Here is a 10,397-nt window from a genome sequence, read left to right on the forward strand (position 1 = left end):
CTGCATACAAGATTGTAGCCCCAGCTTTTTTTCTGCTTTCCATTTGCCTGGAATACTGTTGCCCATCCCTTCATCCTGAGTCTTGTTTTATCTTTTGAGGTAAGGTGAGTTTCTTGTAGGTAACAGATATTGGGCCTGAGTTTTTGTATCCAGTTAGCCAGCCTATGCCTCTTTAAAGGAGAGTTCAAACCATTCACATTAATTGAGGGAATTGATAGATTTGGCAGAGTTTTGGTCATCTTGTTTTTAAGAAGTTCAGAGTTTACTTTTATGCCACTCACCATTGTGGAAGCTAGGCTTTGTTCTTTAATTTCTGGGTAGGTTTACTTTGGTGGTGCACTCTTCTATTGCTTGTTATGAAGAATGGGTCTGAGTATTTCCTGTAGAGCTGGCTGATTCATGGCAAATTTCTTCAGCATGTGAATCTCAGTGAAGTATTTGATTTCTCCATCACAAATGAAACTCAGTTTAGCATGGTATAGGATCCTGGGCTGGAAATTGTTTTGTTTAAGAAGGTTGAAGGTCAGGGTGGTGCCTGTGGCTCAAGGAGTAGGGCACCGGCCCCATATAACAGAGGTGGTGGGTTCAAACCCAGCCCTGGCCAAAAATTACAACAATAAAAAAAAAAGAAAAAAGAAGGTTGAAGGTTGATGACCATCCTTTTCTGGCTTGGAAACTTTCAGCTGAAAGATCTGCAGTCATCCTTATATTTTTCCCTTTGTAAGTAGCATTTTCTTTATGCTTGGTTGCTTACAGAAGTTTCTCCTTCATATTAACATTGGCAAAATTAATTACAATGTATCTAAGAGATGCATTGTTTGGACTGAGTTTTGCTGGGGTTTTGAAACTATCTACTATCTGAATTTCTGTGTCTCTTGCAATACTTGGGAAATTCCCTGCCATAATGTCTTGGAGCAGAGAATTTGTGCCTTTAGGACAATTTCCTTCTCCTTCAGGTATCCCTATCATACAAATGTTTGATTTCTTGGAATGATCCCATAACTCTCTCAGGGAATATTCTGTTATTTTTCTCGATTTTTTTCTGCCTCTTTGAATGCTTGGGAGAGTTCAAAAGTCTTGTATTCTTTATCTGAGATTCTTTCTTCACACTGTTCAATTCTATTTCTGAGGGACTCTGTTGTATTTTGAAGCTCCTCAAATACTGTTCTCAATTCCTGAAGCTCTGCTATATCTTTCCTCATTATGTCCATATCTTTGGTGACTTTGTCTTTGAATTAATTTTGTGAGACAACTTCTGAACTGTTTTTTGGTTCTCTGTTTTCATCTTTTCCTCCAGTCCTAGTATCTTATTTGCCATCCATATTCTAAATTCTATTTCTTACATTTCAGCAATATCTCTGTGGATAGGATTCTGTGTTGCATTTTCTTTTCTTTTTTTCCCCCTTTGTTGTATTTTTTTTTTGACATCCCCAGGAGGCATTGATCTGCCCTAATTTTTCATGCTGTCAGAATTCTTTAGCTAATTCCTCCTCATGAGTATTTTCAGCTTCTTCCTCCTTTTTTCTTTTTTAATATGTTAATTATACTTTTTTATTTGAATTGATAGGTTGTCTGCTACACTAACAAAGGCAGAGAAGTGATGAATCTGCAGCCTGAGACAGTGCTTCCAGGGGGACAAGAATCAGTAGGCAGTTCTGGCCCAGATCAAATTTGCTCTGTTAGTGCCAGCTCTGCCCACCAAATCAAGCTCACAAGGCTACCCAGCTGGCAGTGCTGGCCCAGAGTTCAGGATAGATGCTCATTTGCTGGGCACCATCCAGCCAATTGAGTGCTGAGGGCTGCAGCTCTGTAGACACAGTAGGCCCAGAGCTCAGACAAAGTTGCTCAGGCAGTGGGCACTGCCTGTCCAGCCAAGCTCAGGGGGCTGCTACCTTGCAAGAGGGTGCAGGTTTAAAGTTTAGATAAGAGTTGCTCAGGCACCAGGCAGAGCCCACCCACTTGAGGTCCCAAATGAATCTTTTCCTAAAACATTAAAAATATTATGTGCCAATGTATATTAATTAATGTTATAGATTCCTGTGTTAGACACTTTTAAAGCATTCTGTTAATGCCAATTGAAATAATGGGGAGCCAAGAGATAGTCGAAAATTATGATGAACTATAATAACCTGATTTACAAGTGAAACAGGTGTTGAGAAATAAAAATTTTCACTTGTTCACTGGCAATTTCTTTTCAATAGATATTATGGAGAAGCCCTGAGGTAATTGCAGCAGGTATCTCCTTATGGTGACTATAATATACTTTTATGAGAACAGAGCTAATTGCAACTAGCAATTGTTTAAAAATTCAAAGCCATTTTTTGACATATAAAATAAGAAATAAATTTGAAAGTTTTTTCATAATATTTTTTCTTTTAGTAAAACCTCTTTCCAGTTCTTAAAGTCCAGTTTGCTATGTACCCTCAATCTGATCTACCACTGCATATTAATAATCAACTTAAATGGGGTATTTAAATGTACATTCTCACATTGTGGTAGGAACAATTATAAAATTACTTCATTTAGGCTCAGCGCCTGTGGCTCAAGTGGCTAAGGCACCAGCCACATACACCTAAGGTGGCAGGTTCTAATCCAGCCCGGGCCCGCGAAAACAATAATGATGGCTGTAACCAAAAAATAGTTGGGCGTTGTGGTGCGTACCTGTGGTCCCAGCTACTTGGGAGGTGGAGGCAGGAGACTTGCTTGAGCCCAGGAGTTGGAGGTTGCTGTGAGCTGTGATGCTATGGCACTCTAACCAGGGGGATAGCTTGAGGATCTGTCTCAAAAAAAAAAAAAAATTACTTCATTTAGGGTTCAATTTTCTCCCAGGACTTCTTCAGTTTTTTTCAGGAGACCTAATGATAATCTCAATGTTTTCTGTGGTCATGCTTGCTTGTAATTAACCTACTCACTCACTCACTCACTCAGCAAGTTCATCTTCAACATCATGCATATCATCTTTGCCATTTACTACCATGACAAACAGGTCCATGGAGATGAAACTCTTGGAAAATAGCTCATGGGTTTCTTCCAATGTTTTAGGGATATTTTGCACTGAGTGTGAGACTGAATTTGTGAAACATATGAAGCATCATTTGATAGTTTCTCCTGCTCAGTATCTTCCAGGCCTTGTTGTTTATGTTCAGTTTTCTTCTTATACTCTTAAAGTTCTCCTTCCGTTAGATGACTGAATGGGTTGGGAGGAGATGGTGGACCATGATCATCATCTTCCCATTGAATGATGGAAAGAGGCTTGTCCACAACAATTCCAGCAAGCAACTAGGATCGTGGTCTTGCTATTTTCAAGTCCTATTGTATTTGTTCCTGAATCTTTTCTTTTCTTTTTTTGAGCCAGAGTCTCACTATGTGGCCCTTGGTAGAGTGTCATGGCATCACAGCTCACAGCAACCTAAAACTCTTGGGCTTAAGTGATTCTCTTGCCTCAGCCTCTCAAGTAGCTGGGACTACAGGCACCCACCACAATGCCTAGCTGTTTTGTTTGTAGTTGTTATTTTTGTTTACCAGGACCAGGCCGGGCTCAAACCCACCAGCCTCGGTGTATGTGGCTGGTGCCTTACCCATTGAGCTATGGGCACTGCCTATTCCTGAATCTTATTTCTCTTTTCTAGTACCTCATTCAGATTTGTGTTTAAAGGAACAACCTAATTTGGAAATTCAATATTGATATGTGTTTCCACTACTAAATTCAGAGGAGTCCTCTGCTTTCATCCACGTGATTTGGATCCTGAGACTGGTCTCCCCATTGCAAGACTCTTCAGGCACATTCACTTTCATGAAAGTATTTGCAGAGTTTGACCATCTTGTTTTCTCACACTGCTGTCTCTGTGCTATGTATTTGAGAGAAGAGTGTGGCACCATAATGTCTTCAAAGGAAAAAAAAGTCAGAGTAGCTGGGATTTCCACATCACTCTTGTGCTTGGCTTCTCTTGAATGAGAAGATGCCTGTAAGCATAGACTGTTCCATACCTCTGGCAAACATCCTCAAACTATGGCCTGTGGGCCACATGCGCCCCCCCTAGGACATTTATCCAGCCTGCCAGGTGTTTTTGCCACCACTGCCTGTCCTGCCTAGCAGCCAACTCATCCTGGGGCCTGCAGTCTGGCCCTCCAACAGTCTGAGGGACAGTAAACTGGCCCCCTGTTTAAAAATTTTGAGGACCCCTGGTCTAGAGTTCTCTCATTCACCCTTCTGACTCAATCTTGCCAACCTTCCACTTTTGATGGGAACCCATATTCATGCCTCCTCCTCCAGATGCTACAATAGTGTAAGTAAAAGCCTTATGGTTCTGAACGACCAATACAAGGAAATTGTCTACTCTACCTCCTCTGCTAATGCCTGCACCTTTATCTCATAGGCTATTTGCACATTAAAAATATAATGAAAAGCCTCCTCAACTGTTTCTCCAACTGCTATCTCACTATGATTCTTGAGGACAAGCACCTTACAACATGGCCCCAGAACTTTCTGTAGTTGAATTTGTTCCTCCTGTTCATCAAGGGATCCTTAGTAGTCATAACAGGTAACATCTTCCAGGATAAAGGACTATTGGGAAATTGGAAGGATCTCACACTTCATGGAGGACACAGTCACTGTTGCAAGAATATGAATGTGGATGTGTATCATACACTCAACATCAGGATGTGCTGAAAAGATTGCAGCATGGGGACTGAATCCTGAATGGTCAATTTTCAAATGAGTACTTCCGTGGATAGCCACTTCTATTATATTGACTTTCAACAAATTGTAGGCTGTGACTTCAGAAAACAGATAGGCCTCTGGGAATTATAATAATGTAGTCTTGCTCCTTACTTATTCATACTGAGATATATGTATTTGCTAGATGTGCCCACCCAGCAAGTATAAATCTGCACCAGGATGGTCATTGATACATATGACCATGCCAAGACTGAGGGGAGGTGAAGAAAAGCCTAAGAAAGAATTGGTCATGTTGCAGTCTGCAGTCTATTGCAATGCTAGTAATCTAGTTGCATTGTGGCCTTTCTTCATCTGTTCTTGAGTAAGGCATTCCAGGTCTTCCTGAAAGGCAAGACTTTGGAGGATGTGAGTAACTCACTTCCTCTCTTCCATCTTATGGAAATCTTGTCATAGATCAAGAGACATGCTCTGCTCTCTAATGTATTCTGGGTCATTTTTATTGATATGTTAAATGTATCTTTCATTGTGGGAGGAGCAGGGGTAATCATGTCTTGGCTAGCGTCTGAACTCATGTTTGCAGGCTGTGGATTTTCCTTATCTTGCAGTGCACAGCTGTGTTTGTGCTTCCCTCCCTCCTTCTCCACAGCCACTGGGGACACAGTGGCTGCTCGGTCACTACCATCACCTCTTAATTACAGCAGGGATCTAGTACTTCTTCCTTCCTAAACTGGATGCCTTTTATTCCTGCCTAATTTCCCTGGCTAGACAATCCAGCAATATGTTGAAAATAAGTTGTGTGAACAAACGTCCTCATCTTGGTCTCAATTGTAAGGAAAAGCATTCAGTCTTTCACCATTAAATATGATGTTAGGTGTGATCTATCATATATGCCCATGTTCAATGGGCTAATCAACTGTACCTTAATATTAATCTGAATTAAAAAATAAGAAATAAAAATAAATAAATATCCATATTACCTAAAAAAGTATACTTATTTTCAAAGATGGTTTTCAAAGAACCTATGACACATCTCTCAACTTGGCCTTAGTTTTAACTGTCATGTTAAATGCAGAAACAGTTATTCCCTCCTCCAAGCAATCAATTTTATCTTTCAAGATATGGCATTATGTGGAATCCAAGGTGCTGAACGTGGGACACAGGGCTATAGGTAAAAGACCCAAATACTATCCCTAGAATCAAGTGTCCTTAACTCTAGCTGAAGGTCCATTTGGACAGTAGAGAACTGAAAGAAAATTCTATGATAATTTTTTGCTCAAAACCCAATGATTATGCCCTTTGATATAAACAGCTTTCTGCTAGGAATTGAGCCTAAGATAATTATTTAATATTTATTTGACAAAAATTTATTGAGAAACTATTATATATATGGTAGTCATTACTCTAGGCTTTGTCATAAATCAGTGAACAAATGGAACAAAAAATTGCCCCATTGCTTAACCTCAAAGTCGGAGGAACTGATAGGAAGCAATGAATATAATTGAATAAATGAAACAGTATGCTCAGATGGCAATAAGAACTTCATAAAACAGAAAAAAAATAGAGCAGCATCCTTGTATGTAGGCATTTCTATATTGTGGTTATTGTGTAATTGTACCAATTGTCTTATATTCAGGGAATGAAACAATCAAGTGCATTATGCTACATTAACCAGAAGGAATGTTAAACATCCATGAAAACATTAAATGCAAAAGTAATGGCCAAGTGCTTATGACATTATGTCAAATGGAAAAATGGAAACTAAACTGTGTGTACACTATGATTACAGCTATGTCAAAAAGTATGTGTACATATGAAAAAGATTGAAATAAATAAAAAATAAATAAATTGTGTACAGGATGGTGGATTATGGATAGACTTATATACTTATAAATTATACTTTAACATTGTGTTAATCACACATTATTTAAATTGAAAGCCAAAAGGCAACATAGGAGAAGAGGAATAAAAGAAAAGAAGCATAATGGCTGCCTGAATGCTGAGTTAAAATGCTATGTGAGCAAAATTATCTTCTGTGCCACTTAATTAACAATTAACTACTAGCTGAATCCTTGGGAGTGAACTTTGGTCACCCATAATGATCAGCCTCAGAAGTCTTCCCCTAAGAGCCAGAGCTGAACCTTAAGGCTGTGTCTATTTCACACTGCACAAAATCATGGGGAACCATTTACATCGTAGTCTAGTTAGTGGTGTTTGCTGGAGTTGTAAAGTACATGATTTGCAAAATCATATATGACAGCCTTTTCAAGAGCTATTGATGTGGTATTGCCAGGCATGAGTTCAGACACAGTCATGAGCGGTTTTGGTAATCTCTAATCCATTCAGCATATCTCTAATTATTAAAACACATTTTGGTTTTTATGAACACTACTCCTATGAACTTTCTTTTTTTTTTTTTTTTTTTTTTTGAGACAGAGCCTCAAGCTGTCCCCCTGGGTAGAGTGCCGTGGCATTACAGCTCATAGCAACCTCCAACTCCTGGGCTCAAGCGAGTCTCCTGCCTCTGCCTCCCAAGTAGCTGGGACCACAGGCGCCCGCCACAACGCCTGGCTATTTTTTGGTTGCAGCCATCATTGTTGTTTGGCAGGTCCGGGCTGGGGATTCGAACCCGCCACCTTAGGTGTACGTGGCTGGCGCCTTAGCCGGTTGAGCTATAGGCGCCGAGCCTGAACTTTCTAATACAAGTTTGTGTGTAGACATGTGCTTTCATTTGTTTGGGGTATATATCTATGAGTGGATTTCTGGTCAAACTGTAACTTTAGGTTTAATTTTTTGAGGAACTTCCAGACTGCCTTCCAAAGGGGCAGTGCCATTTTACTTTTCCATCAGCAATATACAAGGATGTTATTACACCATGTCCTCACTAATGCGTGTATTAATATTCATTGTGGTTACAACTTGTATTCCTCTGTGACTAATGTTTAACATTTTTTCATGTGCCTATAGAACATTTGTATACCTTATTTGGAGAAATGTCTGTTCAAATCCTTTGCCCACTTTTCATTTGAGTGACTTGTATGAGTTCTTCAAATATTTTAGATAGAAGTCCCTTATCAGATATATGGATTGTATGTACCTTCTCTCATTCTTTGGATTCTCTTTCGCTTTTTAATAGTGTTCTTCAAGCATAAAAAGTCTTAATTTTAATGAAGTCCAATTTATTTATTTTCTCTTTTGCTACTTGTGCTTTTGGTTTCACGTCTAATAAAGCACTGTCAAATCCAAGATAACGAACATTTACCTCTTTATTATCTTCCAATATTTAAAAAATTTTTATGTTTGTATTTAGGTCTTTTCTCATTTTGAGCTAATTTTTGTTTGCAGCATGAGATAGAGTTCCAATTTCATCAGTTTCCATGTAGATATCTAATTATTTCAGAACCATTTGTTGACTATCCTTTGCCCCTTGAATTGTTTCAACACCCTGTCAAAACTCATTTGATTGTATATGTGAGTTCACTTCAGGACTCTCAATTCTATTCCATTGATTTATATGTCAATCATTATGTCAGTTCTACATTATCGTGATTATCTAGCTTTGAAAGCAGGAGTCATGAGCCCTCCGACTTTATTCTTCTTTATCAAGATCATTTTATATGTTGTGGATCTCACAATTTTCCATAAGAATTTAAGTATGACATTGTTAAATTGGTCAAAGGATTCATCTGGCACTTTGCTAGGATCGCCACTGAATCCATAGATCACCATAGAGAGTTTTACCATCTTAACATTACTAAGTTTTCTCATCCATGAGCATTGGATGTCTCCTTGTTAATTTAGGTGCTCTTTAATTCCCTTAAGTAATGATTTACAGGTTTAGTGTACTTGTTTCAAACTTTTGATTAGGTTTTTGTAGTAGTAGAAGACAGAAATGGATAAGGTATAGAATTGTATCAGGCCAATACAACATATGATGAGATGATGAGTTGATTATTTTGTAAAGGCACAACTGGTCTTTCAGATAAACCATGATGTTGATAGCTGTATCCTGGCTGTGTGACCCTGGGAAGGTTATTCTTTGCTTTTGATCTCATGTATCCTTATTTCAAAATGAAGTTAATATAACCATATAATGTTGTTGAGAAATTTAGATAGGAAAATGCTCATAGTGGGAAAAAATATTTATTTTCTTTACCCCTTCAATTTCTATGCTTTTCCCCAGAATTTATCATTGTGTAATAATTATTCTAGACAAGACAATATGGACAATTTTTTCTTTCTGTATTAAAGTGTCTTTTATACATAGCATTTACATTGTATTATGTTTTTTATTTAAAAATATTAAGGGAGGGAGGCACCTGTGGTTCAAAGGAGTAGGACATTGGCCCTATATGCTGGAGGTGGTGGGTTCAAACCCAGTCCCAGCCAAAACTGCAATAAATAAATAAATAATAAAAAATGAAAATATTAAGGAGCTACAAATGTTTTAGGTTACATGGATCACTTTTGTAATGCATGGGTCATGCCTATAGATGTGTCTATCATCCAAAGAATGTTTATAGCATCCATTAAGTTGGTTTTCCCCCTCCCCTTTTCTTCTTTTCCCCCTGCTGGATTTCCATTAAGTTTTACTTCCCTCTGTGCAAATATGTGCTCATCTGTTAGTTACAATTCAATAGTGAGTATATGTGATGTTTGATTTCCATTTTTGAGATACTTTTCAGAGGAAAATGGTCTCTAGTTCTACCCAGATTCTTGTAGAACATATTGATTCATCTTTTTCATGGCAAGGAAGTACTCCATGGTATTCATATACCACATTTTAAAAATTCCACTCATAAGTTGATGGGTCCTTATGTTGATTCCACAGCTTTGCATTTGGGAATTTTGATGCTAACACCATTTCAGTGCAGCAATTGTAAAAAGTCTTCTTTTCCTTTGGACAAATACCCAATAGTGGGATTGCTGGATCAAACGCAATATCTATTTTTCATTCCTTGAGGAATCTACATATTGTTTTCTATAGCAGTTATAGTACTTTGCAGTGTCACTAACAGTGTATAAACATTCCTTTCTTCCTGAATTCACATCAGCATCTATTGTTTTTAAACTTTTTCAATAAAAGACATTCTGAGTGGTATAAGGGGAAATCTCATGATGGCTTTAATCTGCACTTTCCTAATGATTAGCAACACTGAGCATTTTACCATGTTTATTACTACTATTTGTATTTCAAGTTTACAGAAGCCTCTGTCCATGTCATTTGTCCTCTTTTAAATAGAGTTGTTTGATTTTGTCAGGCTGATTGGCTTCTTTGGGAATTCAGATTATTAGCCCTTTATCTGAAGTGTAGCTTCTGAATACATTCTTCCATTCTTTAGGTTGAATATTTGCTCTGTTGGTTGTTTTCTTTTCTTTTTCTTTCTTTCTTTTTTTTTTTTTTTGCGACAGAGTCTCAAGCTGTCTCCTTGGGTAGAGTGCTATGGCATCACAGCTCACAGCAAGCAACCTCCAACTCCTGGGCTCAAGCGAGTCTCCTGCCTCCACTTTCCAAGTAGCTGGGACCACAGGTACCTGCCACAACGCCCGGCTATTTTTTGGTTGCAGCCATCATTGTTGTTTGGCGAGCCCAGGCTGGATTCGAACCTGCCACCTTAGGTGTATGTGGCTGGCACCTTAGCCACTTGAGCCACAGGTGCTGAGCCTGTTGGTTGTTTTCTTAAGTGAACTACTACTGCAGAAGCTTTGTACTTTAATCAAA

General features: G+C 38.5%; 1 pseudogene; it reads right to left on the reverse strand.

The window, feature by feature from the left end:
• Window positions 1-2,836: 2,836 nt before the first annotated feature.
• LOC100955698 lies at window positions 2,837-5,250 on the reverse strand (annotated as a pseudogene).
• Window positions 5,251-10,397: the final 5,147 nt, after the last annotated feature.

The sequence above is a fragment of the Otolemur garnettii genome, unplaced genomic scaffold (assembly GCF_000181295.1).
Source record: "Otolemur garnettii isolate 467f Iridium unplaced genomic scaffold, OtoGar3 scaffold00153, whole genome shotgun sequence".
Lineage (NCBI taxonomy): Eukaryota > Metazoa > Chordata > Mammalia > Primates > Galagidae > Otolemur > Otolemur garnettii.